General features: G+C 42.7%; 1 protein-coding gene across 3 annotated transcripts in view; it reads right to left on the reverse strand.

Annotated features, from left to right (window-relative positions):
* Positions 1 to 18,832, reverse strand: part of mmel1 (membrane metallo-endopeptidase-like 1) — a 62,620-nt gene that overhangs the window by 26,678 nt on the left and 17,110 nt on the right. The window lies entirely within an intron of this gene.

Here is an 18,832-nt window from a genome sequence, read left to right on the forward strand (position 1 = left end):
CAGATTAGTGTTAACGATTTCACTTTAGCTGTTTCAGTTAATTAGTGGTGTAGCCGGATTGGGGACTGATGATTGGTTGGGCTATATAAAGGCAGTTCACTTGGTGGTGGAGCAGTTGCTGGGGGGGGGGGGGAGACTACCACAGAGAGGGAGCTGGAATAGAGCGGTGAGACTCAACCGAAACCCTATGGGAGCCGCTGTGGTGTCTTGGCGAAGACTACCACAGAGAGGGAGCTGGAACGGAGCGGTGGGAGACTCAACCGAGACCCTATGGGAGCCGCTGTGGTATCTTTGTGAAGACTACCACAGAGAGGGCGTTGGAACAGAGTGGTGGAAGACTCAACCGAGACCCTGTGGGAGCCGCTGTGGTGTCTTTGTGGAGGTGCTGTGGAACAATTGAGGGGTAGAATCGTCTACCCCTCCAGCAGATAAGTGGCCATTTGGTTTGAATTGTTGGAGTACCAAAACACTACCTGTGTTACTTCCTTTGGGAGATTGAGCTGCAGTGTAAGTCTCAACCTGTGTCGTCCTCTACGCTTCCCTCTCTTTCACTAGTAACCAGCGCGTGTGGGGGCAACGCAGCTTCGTTGATGGGACAGTAACACTGAGGCGGGATAAGGTGCTGGGAAGTTCGAGGGGTGGAATTGTTCACCCTTCTTAAAGGCATCTGCTCTACTGGATCCCTGGAGAACCCCGCATGGTGAAGACCCCCCATTCTATCCCCCCACCTGGGCCAGCTACCATCTTCGGGCCAAACCATGTTCTTGCTGTGGAGACAGAGAAGGAGTAGACGTGCCCTCTCTTGTACAAGTTAAGTACCCCTCTATTGTGTTTTACCTGTGTCAGCCCCGTCCAGAAACTCCTTCCCCTCCATCTTACAGCTCCACTGGCTGGCTGTGGAGTAAAGACTTTCATAGACTGTAATTAGTCACCTTTGGAAGCCCCTCCTCTTGGTCTTTTTGGATATTGTGTGGTACTGCACTAGCATTTAGTGCTTTTGTGTGCTGTGGACATTACACTGTGTGACCTCAATCCGCGTGTATTGTGAGAGCCATCCATACTCGTGTGATAAGGATCGTTGCAGTGACTATTTATTGAATTGACTGTGCTGTGTAGTGACCTGGGGTTTGCATGTTTGGAGGGTGTTTTGTTTATACTGGTTGAGTGTGGAGGGTTATCCAAAGTGTGCCTTAACATCTGTCTCTCTCTGGTTTTCAGGAACTGTGTAGACCATCTTTGGAGGGAGGGTGGGGCAACTTCTGGACTGGACTGAATATTGGGACATTGGACTTGTGGACAATTTTAACTAAGTTTTGTAATTATTAATAAAGTGTACTTTTTTTACAACTTAACCTTTTCTTGTCTCTGGTCTTTGATTGGTTTGGTTTGCTCCCTGGTTGTTGTGTTGATATAGTAGGTCAAAGACACACCCGTTTGCGGTGATAACTACAACAAAATACTCCACGCAAGGCTCGGCCTCATTGGCCATCTGTGGACACGTTACCCCAACCCAACCACAGGATGACTAGGTGGTCATAGTCACTACGACGGATGAACAATGACATTTAGAACAATTCTGAGCATTTTTGTGTAAGTCCCATTGGGCCTTCTCTCAAGAGCTTCTGTTAGTGTCCAGCATTCGGCTCCATATAGCAATATGGTCTCCACTGCTGCTCTGAAGAAGTTGATTTTCACCAATCAACTCAGATTGGACTTCCATATCAGTGACTATTTATTCATGGCTGTCCAATTCTTACTTCAGTCTCTTTACTACAGCTGCTAATCCAAGACCCCAGGTACTTGAAGTCTTCCACACAGTTCAATAGTTGCCATTTTGTTGATGTTAAATTACCTTCAGGTTGATTGAATCCCATATTTTCTGTCATCAATGCATTGAAATGAAGACCCACAAGTTTTTCAGCCTCTTTTACTTTATGAAGGAGTAACTGGGCTTCAACAATGGTATTAAAAGTCAGCGCAATATCACCAGCAAAGGTAAAATCTCTGCAGGATGTCTGCTCCTTTGTGTTAAGCATGAATCCAGTGTCTTCAGGTTTGTCACTATCCATCCATTATCTGTACCCGCTTATCCTGTACAGGGTCGCAGGCAAGTTGGAGCCTATCCCAGCTGACTATGGGTGAGAGGTGGGGTACACCCTGGTCAAGTCTCCAGGTCATCGCAGGGCTGACACACAGAGACAAACAATCATTCACACTCACGGTCAATTTAGAGCCACCAATTATCCTAACTTGCATGTCTTTGGAGGACCCGGAGGAAACCCACACAGACACAGGGAGAACATGCAAACTCCACACAAAGGCCCTTGCTGGCCACTGGGCTTGAACCCAGGACCTTCTTGCTGTGAGGCAACAGTGCTAACCACTACACCACCGTGCCACCGGTTTGTCACTAGCGATTCTCATTACATACTGTAAAGAGGAAGAGGAGCTAAGGTATCTCCTTGCAATACTCCGAGTATCTCGAAGAATTCCGTGTCTCCATCAGGTGACAGAGCTACTGTGTCTTCATATAAAACACTGATTACATCAACTATTTTTTCTAAGACAGTAAATACATAGCTTAAAATAGTTAAAGTGCATCTGAGACGGTTTTATTCACATTATTTATTCAGAATGCATACGGCTTGGGGAAGAACTGTTCTTGAATTTTAATGGACACACCGGTACTTTACGCTGCCTGATGGCAAAGTGGTGTGTGTTGGCAGGGTGGGAGGAGTCCTTAATGATAACGATATTCTTGGCCTTTCTGAAGCAGCATGTTGCTCGGTAGGTCTGAGGTAGGTTCTTAGTTCTTGAGTGTTAAGTGTTGTTGGGATGTAGCCAGTGTGATCTACTTTCACTTGACTTGTTTGTTCACGCGTCTCTGTTGTTTACTGTTTTGTGGAGGTGGAATAGATGTCACAGTTTTCAAACCATCTACAAACCAAACCCTGTTGCTATGAGCGTGAATTCATTCACGTTTAGTTGTGACATAGACCAGTCAACTAAATGATCTTAAAGGAGAAATGTTGACCCGGCTGGATGAGCTTATGCAACCACGTGTTGTCCATCGTCTGTCCACAATTTACAAAAATTGTTACTCCTCCTATAGGATTGATCAGATTTTGATCAAACTGACGTACAATGTTCCCCAGGTGGGTGTGCATAACAGTTGTCAAGATGGTGGTGCCACCTATCATATTTACGATTTTATGGGCATCTTGGCCGGTATGAGTTACAGTCTCATTGAGGTTTTTTATTTTATTTTATTTTATTTTTTAGTTTAAACAGAAAATCGGTAATTGACAGACATTTTTAGTTCAGTTTGGCTTACAAAAGTTTCTCTGATTCTCTTCATGCTTACATGTCCATAAGTACCAAAACAGCCATAAGCTTCCAGCATAGCTGAGTTAAATTTAGCCACACCCAGAAAACTCCATAAAAGGATAAAAGACAAATAGAGCTGACGAAATGGCAACTAAAGGGTGAAAACATGCCTCGGAAGTATGATGTGCACAAAATCTTCCAGTAATGCAGCTCAGCCATTGCAGCGTGTCGACTCCTATAGACATGTGAACACTTCCTCCTTTTATAGGGTGCCATTACTTTTGTCCTAATGTATTGTCAAGTCATATCCTATTTCATGCTTTATTTCAGATTGATAATGTGCATTTTACAAAATGTTCATTGGATTGGAGTGGAATCGGCATAAAGAAGTGATTTTAAAATTGACAGCGTAAACTCAGGAGCAAAGCGTGAGATACAAAAGTTTTTCCCAACGAACAGGATTCTCACGAACACCACGCTTCCTGTGTCAATGATTTACGAATCAAATCCAGAGAGATTAATGAGCACTAGTGTGTGGAGCTTGTTGTGTAAATTGACACCAATATATCAGACACGAGTATTATTTCGTGATATTCAGACGAGACGTATTTACGTCTTAACCGTAGCATTTTCAGCGGTGTAATGGAGGCTTGGAGTGTTTTATCTGTGAAATAAATGGAGAAGCGGTGTGCTTACGGCTCGCTGGTGTTGGGTGATAAATCAAGCAGTGTGTGTGCGTGCCATCAGCTATCGTTAACCCATGCTGATGAATACTCATGGACATACTTATGCCAACTGTGTGATGGATGTGTGTGGACTACTGCTAGAAGATGCCAACACCAGCCAGCTGATAAACACAGTGCAGGAATTGGTCTCGAGCCAGAATGTGACATCTAGCAATTTGTCTTGTGTGTGTGTGTGTGTGTGTGTGTGTGTGTGTCTTCTACTGACTCAAATGTAAAGGATGAGGAAGGAAGATTTCATTTATCAAGAAAGTTACATAACTCTCAACATCAAGCTGAAAACATACATACTGACCCATGCTCTATATAGCACTGATCTTGATTTATAATAAGCGATGGGAGAAAACATGGGTCTATAGAAGTTCTACAGGTTCTATAGAAGAAAGCATGGTTCTGTAGGAGTTCTATGGGTTCTGTAGGAGCAAACATGGTTCTGTAGGAGTTCTATGAGTTCTGTAGGACAAAATACGGTTCGATAGGAGTTCTACAGGTTCTGTAGGAGAAAATATGGTTTGATAGGACTTCTACAGGTTCTGTAGGAGAAAATATGGTTCTGTAGGAATTCTACAGGTTCTGTAGGAGAAAATATGGTTTGATAGGAGTTCTACGGGTTCTATAGGAGCAAACACAGCTCTGTAGGAGTTCTAGGGGTTCTGTAGGAGAAAATATGGTTCAATAGGACTTCTACACATCCTGTAGGAGAAAATACAGTTCGATAGGAGTTCTACAAGAGAGTGAAGGACGATAGGAATGAGGAGGAACTGGCTGATGACGATAAGGGATGGCGTTTTATACTATCTAACGCGGACCTATGGTGCATCACTGGCACATGGCCAATAAGGAAGTACTGCATCCAACAACACTTGAAGTACTTAGCGCACATATGTAGAATGGACAATGATGATGTAGAAAAACAAATCCTTTTTGATGAGCGTGCCCCCAAGTGGACTGCACTAGAGAAATACCTAGGAATGGATGCTCAGCAGATTAGAAGGACAATGACGGACAGAACAAATTTCCAGTGTCTGTTAGACCATACGGACACACCCTAGTGGGGTTAAATCCCCAGAAAAAGGGAAATAAAAGAAGAAGAACAGCTTCTGCAGGAGAAAATATGGTTCGATAGGAGTTCTACAAGTTCTGTAGGAGAAAATATGGTTCTGTAGGAGTTCTACAGGTTCTGTAGGACAAAAGACGGTTTGATAGGAGTTCTACAGGTTCTGTAGGAGAAAATACGGTTCTGTAGGAGCTCTACGGATTCTGTAGGAGCAAACACGGTTCTGTAGGAGAAAATATGGTTTGATAGGAGTTCTACCGGTTCTATAGGAGCAAACATGGTTCTGTAGGAGAAAATACGGTTCTGTAGGAGTTCTACGGGTTCTGTAGGGCAAAAGACGGTTCGATAGGAGTTCTACAGGTTCTATAGGAGCAAACATGGTTCTGTAGGAGTTCTATGGGTTCTGTAGGAGAAAATACGGTTCTGTAGGAGTTCTACGGGTTCTGTAGGGCAAAAGACGGTTCGATAGGAGTTCTACAGGTTCTATAGGAGAAAATACGGTTCAATAGGAATTCTACGGGTTCTGTAGGAAAAAAGATGTTCATTGATGTTCATTTGAAATGTGTTAATTGGCATTCCATGCTGACAAAAATACTTAAAGCTAGATGTAAAGGTCAAATAAATTTGTGTAAAATATTTAAATCAAAATGAACTTATAAAGACTACATTCGGTTTAAAAATAGCACCATGACCTCGTCAATCAGTTACAGCATGTAAATGTATACGACAAACATTAACATCTGAACTAAGCATTAAAAATGACAGAAGGAAAAACATACATTGGGTATTTCTGTTCATTACATAATAATTATGTCAAATATATTATCAGTGAAATATTTTTTTCTCTGAGAGAGAGAGAATCCTCTCATGAGTACGAGTAACAGGTTATTCCGTTTGAGCACCACGATGCCCCTCAGCATGACAATAAATCACATCTACTTCAGTCATCCGAGGGAAAAAAATGTTTGCAAACTAAAATCAGAAGTGTTCTTACCTCTGGTTTTTTTTTTTTTTTTTTGGCTGACCCTCTCTGGACGCCTTTCAATTTCTCCAACACCCCTTCTAGGTTTTCACCCAGAGCTGGTGTGTGGAGAAATGAAGCAGCATGCAGACGGCTGGATGCCAGTGGGACTGTGTGTTCCTCTGAGGGAGGGAGCAGAAAGTGAGGGAAAGATGGAGTGATGGAGAGAGGACGAGAGAGAGAGAGGGAGGGAGGGAGAGAGGGAGGGATGCTGGCGAAGCCTCTGTGCGATAAGTCATGAGAGCCTCCCCTCAGTGTGTAATATGTACAAAGCGCTAAAATGCTGCAAATGGAGTGAAGTCTTTCTCGCATTGGCTCATTACTCTTCTCTGAGAACGAGAATCCAGTGCACTCCGTTGATTACTTTCTTCACCTCTCGGCGAATGTGCAGCTCCAGGTTAATCTGCGTTGGCCTCGTAAACCCCGCCAGGTGGAGCGAGGATTGGCAGGAAGAGGTCTTGGCTTGGCGGGGGTGTAAACCTCGCTCGCACCGGTGTCAAATTGAAATGGCATCATGCCCAGGCTCATTCCCAGTCTGATTAACTGCTGTAATTAACGGATATTAGACGAAGCCGGAGCTGGCAGTGCAGGGCCAAGCCAGGTGATCAGCAGTGATGCAGAACTACCGTTTCACAGCCCAGCTGTCCATATCACTTTGTCCATCATAACACACACCGAAGCAGATAAATGCTACGGACTAAAATAGAAAGGGAACAATAGGGGTATGTGGTTCAACGACTGCTAATCGTCCGAGTGCATTAAAAAAACATTTTCACCAGACTAATGTGTATAAAAGCTCAGGCACGTGCTGTATGATTATGACTGAAGTTATGAGTTCAAACACAATCCTAAGCACATCAATTCAGATTTACAGAATAAAACGTTTTTTAAAAACTTCTTCAATGTGTGTCAAAGTATAATAACCATTTTCGGAGAAATTATTAACTACTTATTAACTGAGCGTGAGGTCTTTACAGGAAAATATCAGACCGAGATTCGTACGAAAAGACCTCAGTCTGATATTTTCCCGTAAAGACGGAGCTAGCGAGGTTAATAAGGAGTTTATTATATGTCTTTTTTTATTTCTAAGATTAAAATAGATGCATTATAACAAGACGTGACGCTGCTTTCAGTCACATCATTTGTAACGTAGTTGAGTCACGCATGCAGAATAAACAGCTAGTGGTTCATCTCATCTCATTATCTCTAGCCGCTTTATCCTGTTCTGCAGGCGAGCTGGATCCTATCCCAGCCGACTACGGGCGAAAGGCGGGGTACACCCTGGACAAGTCGCCAGGTCATCACAGGGCTGACACATAGACACAGACAACCATTCACACTCACATTCACACCTACGCTCAATTTAGAGTCACCAGTTAACCTAACCTGCATGTCTTTGGACTGTGGGGGAAACCGGAGCACCCGGAGGAAACCCACGCGGACACGGGGAGAACATGCAAACTCCGCACAGAAAGGCCCTCGCCGGCCACGGGGCTCGAACCCGGACCTTCTTGCTGTGAGGCGACAGCGCTAACCACTACACCACCGTGCCGCCCAGCTAGTGGTTTCAAAACTGAATTTCTCTTAGTGGTTTCTGAATGCTCTTCGTTGCTCATTTCTTGAATAACTTGCTGACTCTTGTTTGTCTTTTGTGTTTCGGCCATTTTTGATTTCCAATGAATCTTTTCTTTTTGTCGTTTTGTTTGTTTTTTGCAACATTGAAAGCCACCGCCTTGGAAAGAAAGTCCGTAATCGCCCACGGGCATGACAGGAAAATACTGCCTGCCAAGGAACCAATCAGAGCGCATGATTTTACCGGAAGTAGCTCGTGCCAGATAATAAAAGAGACAGTAATAACCCCAAAAGCACTGCCAAAGGACACATTTGTTCTGTTTTTCGAGCACAGAGCTGTTGAATTCTGCATTCTGATTGGTCAGAAGGTGTTGATTAATTTTACGGCGCAGGTTTATATTTATGCGTTCGTTCTGGTAACGTTATTGTTTCTATAGCAACAGGGACATGTATGGTGAGCGATCTGCATAAACAGGTTAAAAACACGTTTGATATGGTGAAAGTTTTAGATTTTTCTGACGCCTTCAGGACAGAAGAATTTACACTTTTGTGGTTTGTTGGTAACACGACAAGCTGTGTTTTTTTTTTGTCTTAACATCGAGAGAGAGAGAGAAAGAAAGAAAGAAAGAAAGAAAGAAAGAAAGAGAGGCTGGTGAGGAAACGACTGTTTATAGCTTCTGTAATGTATGCAAGAACAGGAACTACCTTGTTTTGCAGACATTCCAGAACATAACTGTAAATGGATAAAAAGAACCTGATTCTTTATTAAATTAAAAAATTGCCATTGTTGGCAAATTGCTGTGATATAAGACGAATAAAACACTTGATTATTTTTCTACACAACACAAACATGAAACATGTGCTGTGCCTCATTAACAGACAAAAGAAAGGCAGAGTTTAAACGAGAGCATGTTTAATTTGTTCCCAAAATAAAAATAAACGATTAGAGATTTATTCGCTGTGTTTTGTCTGACTGGCGTATACACTTTGAATTAGTGCCTCAGTGAAAACAAGCTGTAAAAGCTTTTTTAAATTAAGCTATTCAACTGGAACGTTATTGTTAAAGGGCAAGTTTGTGCCGTTTTGCTAAAAGCCCATATTATGATTGTTACAGAAGATTAAATGTTCTCAGAAGAGCCGCGAGTCTGAGAGCCCTTTATAAACGAGTTTATTAATCATTATTCTCGAGGGTTGTTTTGCTCGGTGTGTTTTCCCTGACAGATCGTTTCCCCAGTCAGACTTGGGGAGAAAGATTGCTGTCTGATTATTCAAGAGCTGCATCATCACTGAGCCAAACCGTAAACACATCGACAGCCTCTTAAGATGGACTTCCATCTTCATTTCATCTTTTTTTACATAAATAAAGGAAATCTAACTCTGTTTTATGGAAATAATTAAAGAATCCAACTGTTCTAAGGAATCTTTTAGAGCTTCAATTTACTCGATCCTGAAGCTAGCTGAAAACTACACTCTTCTGCTCTTCTTTTTAGCTAAAGCAGCAGTCAAAACGATAAAACTGTCAAATTTGAGTTTTGGATTTGCAAACCTAGGTTTTGTGAGCCAAAAGAAAATGAGAAAGGAGAAGGCGTGGCTATGGTCTCTTTGTCTCTGTCTTCCAGCCTTTGGATTAGTCTCTAACCACCAGAACGTCAATCATCTTTTATGTCAGAAATAAAACACTGTGTCATAGTGTTACAGGAAAATAATCAACGTGGTGGTGATGAAGCAGAATTACTGTTATCACCCTAAACTTGATTATAATTACTATAACAGCTCGTCCACTCTGTGGAGTGTTTCTCCTCTTATACCACACCATTGGCCAGTGTTTACAAATTTATGCATTAATTCAAGAATGCCATACTTTTTTTTTTTTTAGAGCCTGAGCACCAGAGGTGCATGGCCTCCGGTGTCCATTGGAGGGCGCTGCACCGAGGTGCAAGGTAGAGCCCTGCACTCCCGCGAGACCCGACGCAAAGCAGTGCGGCGCGGGACAAATTTTGAAAGCTCATTGCGGGCGCGGGCGGGAGGGGGAGTGCACAATGCGGGAGCGGGCGGGAGAGGTGATAAGCTGCAGTCCCGCTAACTAAAAACATGTTTAAAATAAAATTTATAAATTATTAATTTATGTCTATCATATATAATTTGTGCTGGATATTTTATTTGGCATTAATAAAAACATTTTAAGATGCCTAAATTTGCGGATGTGGTCTAATCTCGCGTACGTTTCCGATTCCTTTCCGCTCTTCCGTGTTTGAGATCTCCGATCATGGCAGAAGAGCAGAGCTCCTCTAGTGAAGCTCACAGTGCTTCAGAAGGAAGTGCTGCTTTAAAAAGAGGTACATTTACCGTTAAAAAGTCAAGAGTCCTGAAATCACTTTGAACTGTGTTGGTTCAGACCAAGTTGGTACTACAGCTTTGGGAAACAGTCGTTTGTTGGATGTTAGTTAGTTCAAACTTGCATCGTACCATATTGGTTTAATGCTAACTTGGTTGGTTGTTTGGGAAACGCACCCCTGAACGTGAGCTGTAGATATTTATGCTCAAATCCACTCAAAGTAGGGGGCGGGGCACCATCACGCTGTGTCTTTAAATTATATTAATTTCTTATAGGCCTACTTGTATTTCATAGAATGTAAATGTGAGGAGTGACATATAAGCTATGTGCAATGTATAATATTCTTAATATCCACTGTAGATGTTGGTAGGTGTGTTGGGTATCTCTGTAAAGCCTCAGCTGTGCATGCCGCCTGGCAACGCGCACCCTCGCTACGTGCGCTAGGTGAAGGATCGGTCAGTGGAGAGCTCAGCTAAGCTCGGCATGTTTCATTCCCCAAGCCAATGACAAGAACTTTCGTGAGAAATAACGCGAACGCCTGCATCATGCGGGATTTGCGGGCGGGAGCGGGACAAAATATGGCGGGAGCGGGACTGAAAATCATAATTCTTTGCGGGAGCGGGACTGAAAATTCTGTCCTGCGCAGACCTCTAGTGCAAGGCCCTGTTGTTTTCCTAAGGATTCCTCTTCTGCTTCTTCTCCTTATTATTATTATTATTTTTCCTCAAGATTTGGCCATTTTTGAGGTGGTTCCCATGGGTGAAAACTCATGAACTTTGGTGTACACATCAGTCCTGGCCACCGCTACTCAGGGATAGAGGCTTGGCCCCAGGTGTGTCCGGGGGTCTCAATAGCGCCCCCACATGTCATTGAGACTTTTACCCGGTATATAGTTTCACCTATCCGTGCCAAATTTGGTAGGTGTGTGTGGTGGCCCAAGACAAACAAAACTGCACTGTACATTGCATTAGCCATACTCAACAGGAAGGGAGTTATTGTTTTGGTTTTGTGTGTTTTGACATGCGTCACATTTTGACGTTCTCCTCTGAGGCAATTTGTTAGATTCATGCCAGATTTGGTGTACCAGAGGTGCTCGCTCCCTTCCTTGGTGCTGGTGGCTATATTTATCCATTTATAGTTACACTGAATGTTGTCATTGGAACATCCATGAAATAAGTTCCTGTTCTCACTTACGGCCATTCTCTCATCATTTTTTCTTTTTCCTCACTCAAAGGACAAAAAAACAAACAAACAAGCACAGCTTGTCATGTTACCAAGAAACCGCAAAAAGTGTAAACTCCTCTGACCTGAAGATATCAGAAAACTTACAGCTTTCCCTCTGACACTGAAGACTCCTTCCTTAACTGTTACATGAACGTCTCCTTATACGTAGCAAACTTCACCACATCAACAATCATGCACGTTTTTAATCAATTTATTTCAAACATCTCCTGCGAAAGAGCTGTTGCCGTAGAAACGATAATGTATGAGAAGCTTCCGAATCCACGATAAATCATTATCTCCAAAGAAGGTGCTACTCTGTTCCGTGCTCAGGCAGATACGGTGATGTAATCTGAAGTCAGGAACAAACCTCCGAAAGGTCAGCGTTTGAATAGAGAGGAGAGAGTTTCTCCCTTTTCCGTCACGTGCTATTGTCCTGAAGAGACGTGCCACTGTTGTGTTTCGAACGAACTCTGTCTCTGTGTTTAATACACAGAAACCTATCATTACCGTTTTTGTTACCAAGGCAATATGGAGATGTGGCTGTGAATCCTCTGGACTGTGAGTTGACCTCTCTTCAGGAAACACCTACTAAGAAGACATTTTTCCTCAGAACTTGGATTAGATTTAGTTTTAATGTTTCCGTTAGTATTGGAGTGAAGTCATCAGAATATCACCTTACAGAAAAGTCACACAAACTTCACGTGAGAATGATCGCACAGGGCTTTCAGACAGTCGATATGTTATGTTCCAGACAGTTTCACAAGTTGTGCAGGTATTTTTATTCCCCCTCATATGATTCATTTTTTTAACATAGGATTGTTTTAAATACACAATTTTTAGCTCATCGGGCTGTGGGCCAGGCCGGATGAGCTTATGCGATCACGCGTCGTCTGTCTACAATTTACAAAAATCGCTACTCCTCCTACAGGATTGATCAGATTTCGATCAAACTCACACGCAATGTTCCCCAGGTGGAAGTGTGCATAAAAGCTGTTGAGATGGTGGCGCCACCTGTCATATTTACGATCTTATGGGCATCTGAAATTTTTGGGTGACTCATCACATTAAACGCTACTCTTCGTAAACTGCTGGGATGTTTTCACTGAAACTCACCCAAAAGACTCTAAAGACACATTCCAACAAGAATTGTTCACCAGATGGCGCCACCTGCCATGGATGCAGCTACACAGGAGTCACATGCAATTTCACAAAAATTGCTACTCCTCCTACAGGACTGATCAGATTTCAAACTCACACACAACAGCAGTGGCTGGTATGAGCTCCAGCCTCAGGGCCCGTTTACACGAGGAAGCTGTCGGGTAAAAACGACTAAATATTTTATCGGAAGTGCCTTTCGTCTACACGGGGACGGAGTTTTCGAGGCTGAAAAACGGAAAAAATTGAAAATGCCTTCCAGAGTGGATAAGTTAAAAACAGCCCCCGTTGCATATCCGTCTAAACTACCCAATACGCGAAACTCTGCTCGGATCTGCTCACGTCGGGTACGCGTTTACGTCATAGTAAGAGCATGTGTGGCAGCGGGGGCGTGGTCAAGCGCCGGTCTGTGACAGGAGGGTGGAGTCAGGGAAGGTAAGTGGCAGAATCACTACACCTGATGTCACTTAACCTGTGTTTGTGTGTCTTCCCAGTGACCGCGCCCTATTTAAAGAGGGAGATCAGAGACGCTCATCCCCAAGCTAGACGCCGGTTGCGCGTGTGTCTGTTGGTTTAAAAATCTTGTTAGACTGAAAAGTGTGGCAGTAAAGCCTATTTGTAAACCTGATCTCTGTCCTGCCGTCCTCTGTGCTCCACCCACTCATATAGAACGGCTACAGCATGTCTGATTACATCGATCCAATGGACCTTCAAGCTGCTCTGGCAACCTCACGAGTAGCCATAGGCAGAGTAGTCAAAGTTTTCGCGGCGCAGATGTGCAGATCAGACAAGACGGAAGACGTTGCGCATGCGTGCAGACATAGCGGAGGTCTTTCACAGCACCACTAAGCCGCCTGGCATGCACGTCCAATTGAATTCCACACATTTATGCGTCACCGTATAGACGCAGATTTCCTCCTTGAAAACGGTCGTGTAGACGCGGAAAAAAGTGAGAACGAAAACGGACTTTTGCGTTTTTGTTTCAGACCGTCCCCGTGTAAAGTGGGCCTCACTGAGGCGATTTTATTCTTCCACAATTAATTTTTATTACACTTTTTTTTAAATACACAATTAATTGATTTACACACAAATGTTTCACATTATTGATTTATTCACACATGATTTCCTTCACATTTTCTTTATCCTATTTTATTCACATGATCTCATTTGAGTTAACATGCAATTCCTGGGCACAGTATGTTGAAATGTTCGTGTGAAAAACATATGATCACGTGTGAAATTCATGTCATTTTTCATGGTAAGTGTGAAGCTCTCGCGACTCTGTAAGCCTGCTCATCTACTGTGTGTTCTCATTTGTCTGTGTCCGGCTAATCTTCCTTATCTTAATAGCATCCCAACCCTATCAGCCTCCAAGCAGGGAGCAATCGACCCAAAATGTCTCTTTGTCAGCCGGCTCGATAGCAGCCTGCCTCCGGCAACCATCCCTTCGACTCAAATCACTCGAAACCACCTGTACATCCATATTTTCTCATGTCGGTGTCATGGTGAACTTCTTTTTAAGAGTTCCACTTTCACATGGCTGCATTGACACTGTTGTTCAATTTACTTGATATGTCTTGTTCTGAAAATCGTGCTGAATGTAGCCATATCATGCTGAGCAACCATCAGGACACTGCTAATGCTGAGATCAGACAACACGATACGATATTTTTGTCTTTCATGATGGTCACGATGCCAGATTAGACAATCACAGGGCCGTAAATTCTTGCCATGTCTCGCACTGCAAAAAAATGATGTCTTAGCAAGTGAAAATATCTTGAAAATAGTTTAAACGATCTAGCATTCCCTATTAGAAGAATACAAGACACCGATTCTGAGATTATTAAACCCAGTTCTAGATTGCAACCGACTTATTCTAAGATGTCTTATCAAGTAAAAATATCTGTCTATGCAGCAAGATAATTTCACTAGTGTTAAGTAATTTTCTCCTCAAATTCAGTTTTCAATTTTTTGCAGTGTGGTCGAGAGATGGCACTGCAAAAAATAAAAATCTTAGGAAGTTTATTTGTCTATTTTCAAGTTAAAACATCGAGCCACCCTTATTATAAGACATAATTGCCCAACAAGCAAAACCTCATTTAGCTAGAAAGGCTAGTTTTTAGACAGTCCATCTTGAAAATCTTGTCTAGACAAAATGTCTTGAAAAAGTCTTATTTGGAGCACCTTTGAAAATAAGACAAGTTTTTTTTTTAAACAAGTAAGTACATTTTGGACATTTGTCAAATGCGGTTCATCTTGTTTCAAGAAAAAAAAAAAGTATGCTTGTTTTGGGAATAAATGAACTTTACTGAAATCTTTGAATCTAGTGCCCCCAAAATGCACCGTTGCTTTGGCGTTGTGTAAGCACTGTAAGTCAAAATGCGTAGACTTTTTTATTATTATTATTTATTTTTTTGGTGCCTGAGGTCCTGGGGAAGTGGAATCTTAAGAGATGTTTTAATGTTTGAATGTTGAAATGGGAAAAAAAATAAACTTGTTGCAATGCTACACGTCGTCAACTTGATTCAAGATAGTCTCTGGTCTCATATCTAGAGTATTTTACTAATTACAGGTCACAAAAGGAGAATCTTTTAAGCTAGCAATGCTTAGTTGTAGAATTTAACAATCCTAATATTAGTATATTTATCTTAAATTCAGTTTTTACTGCTAAGACTTTATCATGAACTTAAGTGAATTAAGTGAGTGTCGTGGCTCAGGTAGGTAAGGCGCCATACCATAAATCCAGGAGCTGGGTTTGATTCTGACCTGAGGTCATTTCCTGCTCACTTCCTGTCTCGACACTGTCCTATCCAATAAAGGTGGAAAAGACCCCCAAAAAATATTTTTTAAAAAATGGCTAAATGTAAGAAGTACGATCTTGTTATAAGAACTATTTTGATGATTTTGAGTTAATCAGATCTCGCATAATAAGTTCCCCAATCTTATTTTGGAATTATTTCATCTAAAAACAGGTTAAATTTTTCATCTTACTTTAAGAAATCTTACCAAGTCAAATTTGACTAGTTCCATTGACAGATTTTTTCACCTGATTCAAGCAAATATGCTTTGTTTTAATCTTTTATTTCTTATTTTTGAAAGGCCATTTTTTGCAGTGGGGAAACACTACAAGTTTGACTCCCACCAATCATTGTTCACGTCCTTGCATGTTGTTGGGGAGAAGGGTCAAGAAAATGTCAATCAGTGTGACAGAAGGAACGTCAAGGAACATGTCGTAGGAGTTGTTGAACTAGGAGGGAAAATACAAACAATTCTGACATGCTAGACTTTTCTAGACTTTTCGTCAGGGTGTCGTGGGACGTCCCAGTCCTTTGATTATGTCACAAGGCTTATTCGTCATTCCTGACGTTCATATTCAGTCCTGATGCTGGAAATCGTGCCAAAATCAGTCTGAGTTTGTGTAGTCTGATCTGAGCATGAGACGTCATGTCGCAGTTTCTTGTCATTACCTCCAGGAGGTTATGTTTTCTCCTCCGTTTGTTTATTTGCCTCTTCCCAACCTAACTCAAAAAGTAGTGAATGGATTTTGAGTAATGGTGTTCCATGGGCCAAGGAACAACTGATTAGATCTTGATGCAAATCTTTGGCTTTGGCTCAGTAGAGTATGAAGTCTACTGAGTGCCCTTCCAATTTATGCATTTTTTTGTGTGTGACAGAACTGAAGAGGGCCACCATCATCAATCACACTGCTGACCCTCCTCAGACCTTTATCCATCCTGCTCCTCTCTCAAACCCCTCACGTCCACATCCTAGTGAAGAAATTTAATCATAAGCATTATTTGAATTGGATTAGTTTTACATCGTATGGTGGAGTAATGAAATCATTACTAGAGTATCTCTGGGATTTTAGTCCCGTCTGAATTCATTGCATCAACCTTTTTTTTTTTTATGGACCATCTGTGTATGTGTTTGGAAAGATTACACCATATTTGACCTTCTGTAAAACAAGCAGCAGAAATAACCCCATCTGAACTGACATGCTGATAAAGATTGTATTATATTATATACACACACAAGTGTTTTACTGGGAAATACACCACTTGCATTTTTCATCCGAGCTCCATCCGGGACATGGAGAACCAAAACCGTGACTTAAATCTCTATCTGTCACTTGTGAGGAAATCGATGAATTGTTTTGATAAATTTGGGGACTTTGTTTGTAAATGTGTCAGTATAATAAAAAGAAAATCACACATTGGCTTGAAGATATGAAGTTTAGCTTCTTGTGTTGAAAAACTTGCATTTTTCATACAAAATACTTTGCAGATCTGAGTGACATATTTAAATAATATTGTCTGGCTTTTTTTCGTGGTCTATCAGATATATTCCATTCAGCGAGCATGATACTGAACAAGTCGAAGATGAGTAGCTGAATGGAATATATCTGATAGACCATGAAAAAAGCCAGCCGATATTATTATGGGGCGGCACGGTGGTGTAGTGGTTAGCGCCGTTGCCTCACAGCGAGAAGGTCCTGGGTTCGAGCCCCGTGGCCGGCGAGGGCCTTTCTGTGTGGAGTTTGCATGTTCTCCCCGTGGGTTTCCTCCGGTTTCCCCCACAGTCCAAAGACATGCAGGTTAGGTTAACTGGTGACTCTAAATTGAGCGTAGGTGTGAATGTGAGTGTGAATGGTTGTCTGTGTGTCAGCCCTGTGATGACCTGGCGACTTGTCCAGGGTGTACCCCGCCTTTCGCCTGTAGTCAGCTGGGATAGGCTCCAGCTTGCCTGCGACCTTGTAGAACAGGATAAAGCGGCTACAGATAATCTCATCTCATTATCTCTAGCCGCTTTATCCTTCTACAGGGTCGCAGGCAAGCCGGAGCCTATCCCAGCTGACTACGGGTGAAAGGCGGGGTACACCCTGGACAAGTCGCCAGGTCATCACAGGGCTGACACATAGACACAGACAACCATTCACACTCACATTCACACCTACGCTCAATTTAGAGTCACCAGTTAACCTAACCTGCATGTCTTTGGACTGTGGGGGAAACCGGAGCACCCGGAGGAAACCCACGCGGACACGGGGAGAACATGCAAACTCCACACAGAAAGGCCCTCGCCGGCCACGGGGCTCGAACCCAGGACCTTCTTGCTGTGAGGCAACAGCGCTAACCACTACACCACCGTGCCGCCAAGACTGAAAGTATTGTACTGATAAATGTCTTACTGGTAATGTCTAATATCCAGTTTTGATCCAGTTTGAGCTGTTTATAGGAAAGTGTGCAGGGCTGAAACCCCAGAATTATTAAAGGTTCTGACTGCAAATTTGAATTCTGGGTAAAAGGTTCTATTTCTATTGCTGTTGGAGTTTTGAGATGTTTTGCTGCTGCTGCACACGCACTGTGTATCCTGTGTGTAAATGTTTTGCTGAGATAAAAAGCGTCCCACGTTTTACGATTCTGGAGATCACCGAAGCAAGCGAGTAACAATATCACGTGACCACCGTGGGGCGTGTCTGACCTACTTTTAACCAAAACAAGTCAGCGTGGGCAAACATGGCAGACTCGGCTCTCCCGCCAGCGGAAAAGGAAAGAAAAACCTGCCTACTGAGTGCAACTGCAAGATAGAGCAAGGTTAGACGACGTGTCATTTTTCTGGACAGATAACTAAATCATTCTAGCTAGCGCTTAGCTATCTTAGCCTTAGAACTCCATGGTAGCGAGTATGGAGTTATACACCTAATGTTTTGATCTTACAGAGAAAGAAACAATAACACAAAAGCAGTAACAGAGAAAAGATATATGTATTCGTCTTTTGTCTATTTCACAGGTCTGTTCGCAAATGTCAACCACAAATTACATCCCTGCTACTCAAAACTCTCCGAGGTCGATGCAGAGTCACGGTGTTTTCTCGGTGGTGTTGTCATCTTGGTGTGACACAGAGTTATACTAATTAGTTAAAGCTTCTTGCGTTCGGCCATTTCCTGTTTCTGTAGCGCCGTATTGTTTACCTCAAGAGGGACGAAAATGCTCCCTAAATGGAGAAAAGCGACCCTCAGGATGATCATCAAAATGATCACATCTCATTCAAATAATATTGTTCTTGTGAGACAGAGGAAAATGTCATGCACAAAAAAAAAAAATCAGATTATTTTGCAGTCGGGGCGGCATGGTGGAGTAGTGGTTAGCGCTGTCGCCTCACAGCAAGAAGGTCCGGGTTCGAGCCCCGTGGCCGGCGAGGGCCTTTCTGTGCGGAGTTTGCATGTCCTCCCCGTGTCCGCGTGGGTTTCCTCCGGGTGCTCTGGTTTCCCCCACAGTCCAAAGACATGCAGGTTAGGTTAACTGGTGACTCTAAATTGAGCGTAGGTGTGAATGTGAGTGTGAATGGTTGTCTGTGTCTATGTGTCAGCCCTGTGATGACCTGGCGACTTGTCCAGG

Source organism: Neoarius graeffei, chromosome 26, assembly GCF_027579695.1.
Source record: "Neoarius graeffei isolate fNeoGra1 chromosome 26, fNeoGra1.pri, whole genome shotgun sequence".
In the NCBI taxonomy this organism is placed as follows: domain Eukaryota; kingdom Metazoa; phylum Chordata; class Actinopteri; order Siluriformes; family Ariidae; genus Neoarius; species Neoarius graeffei.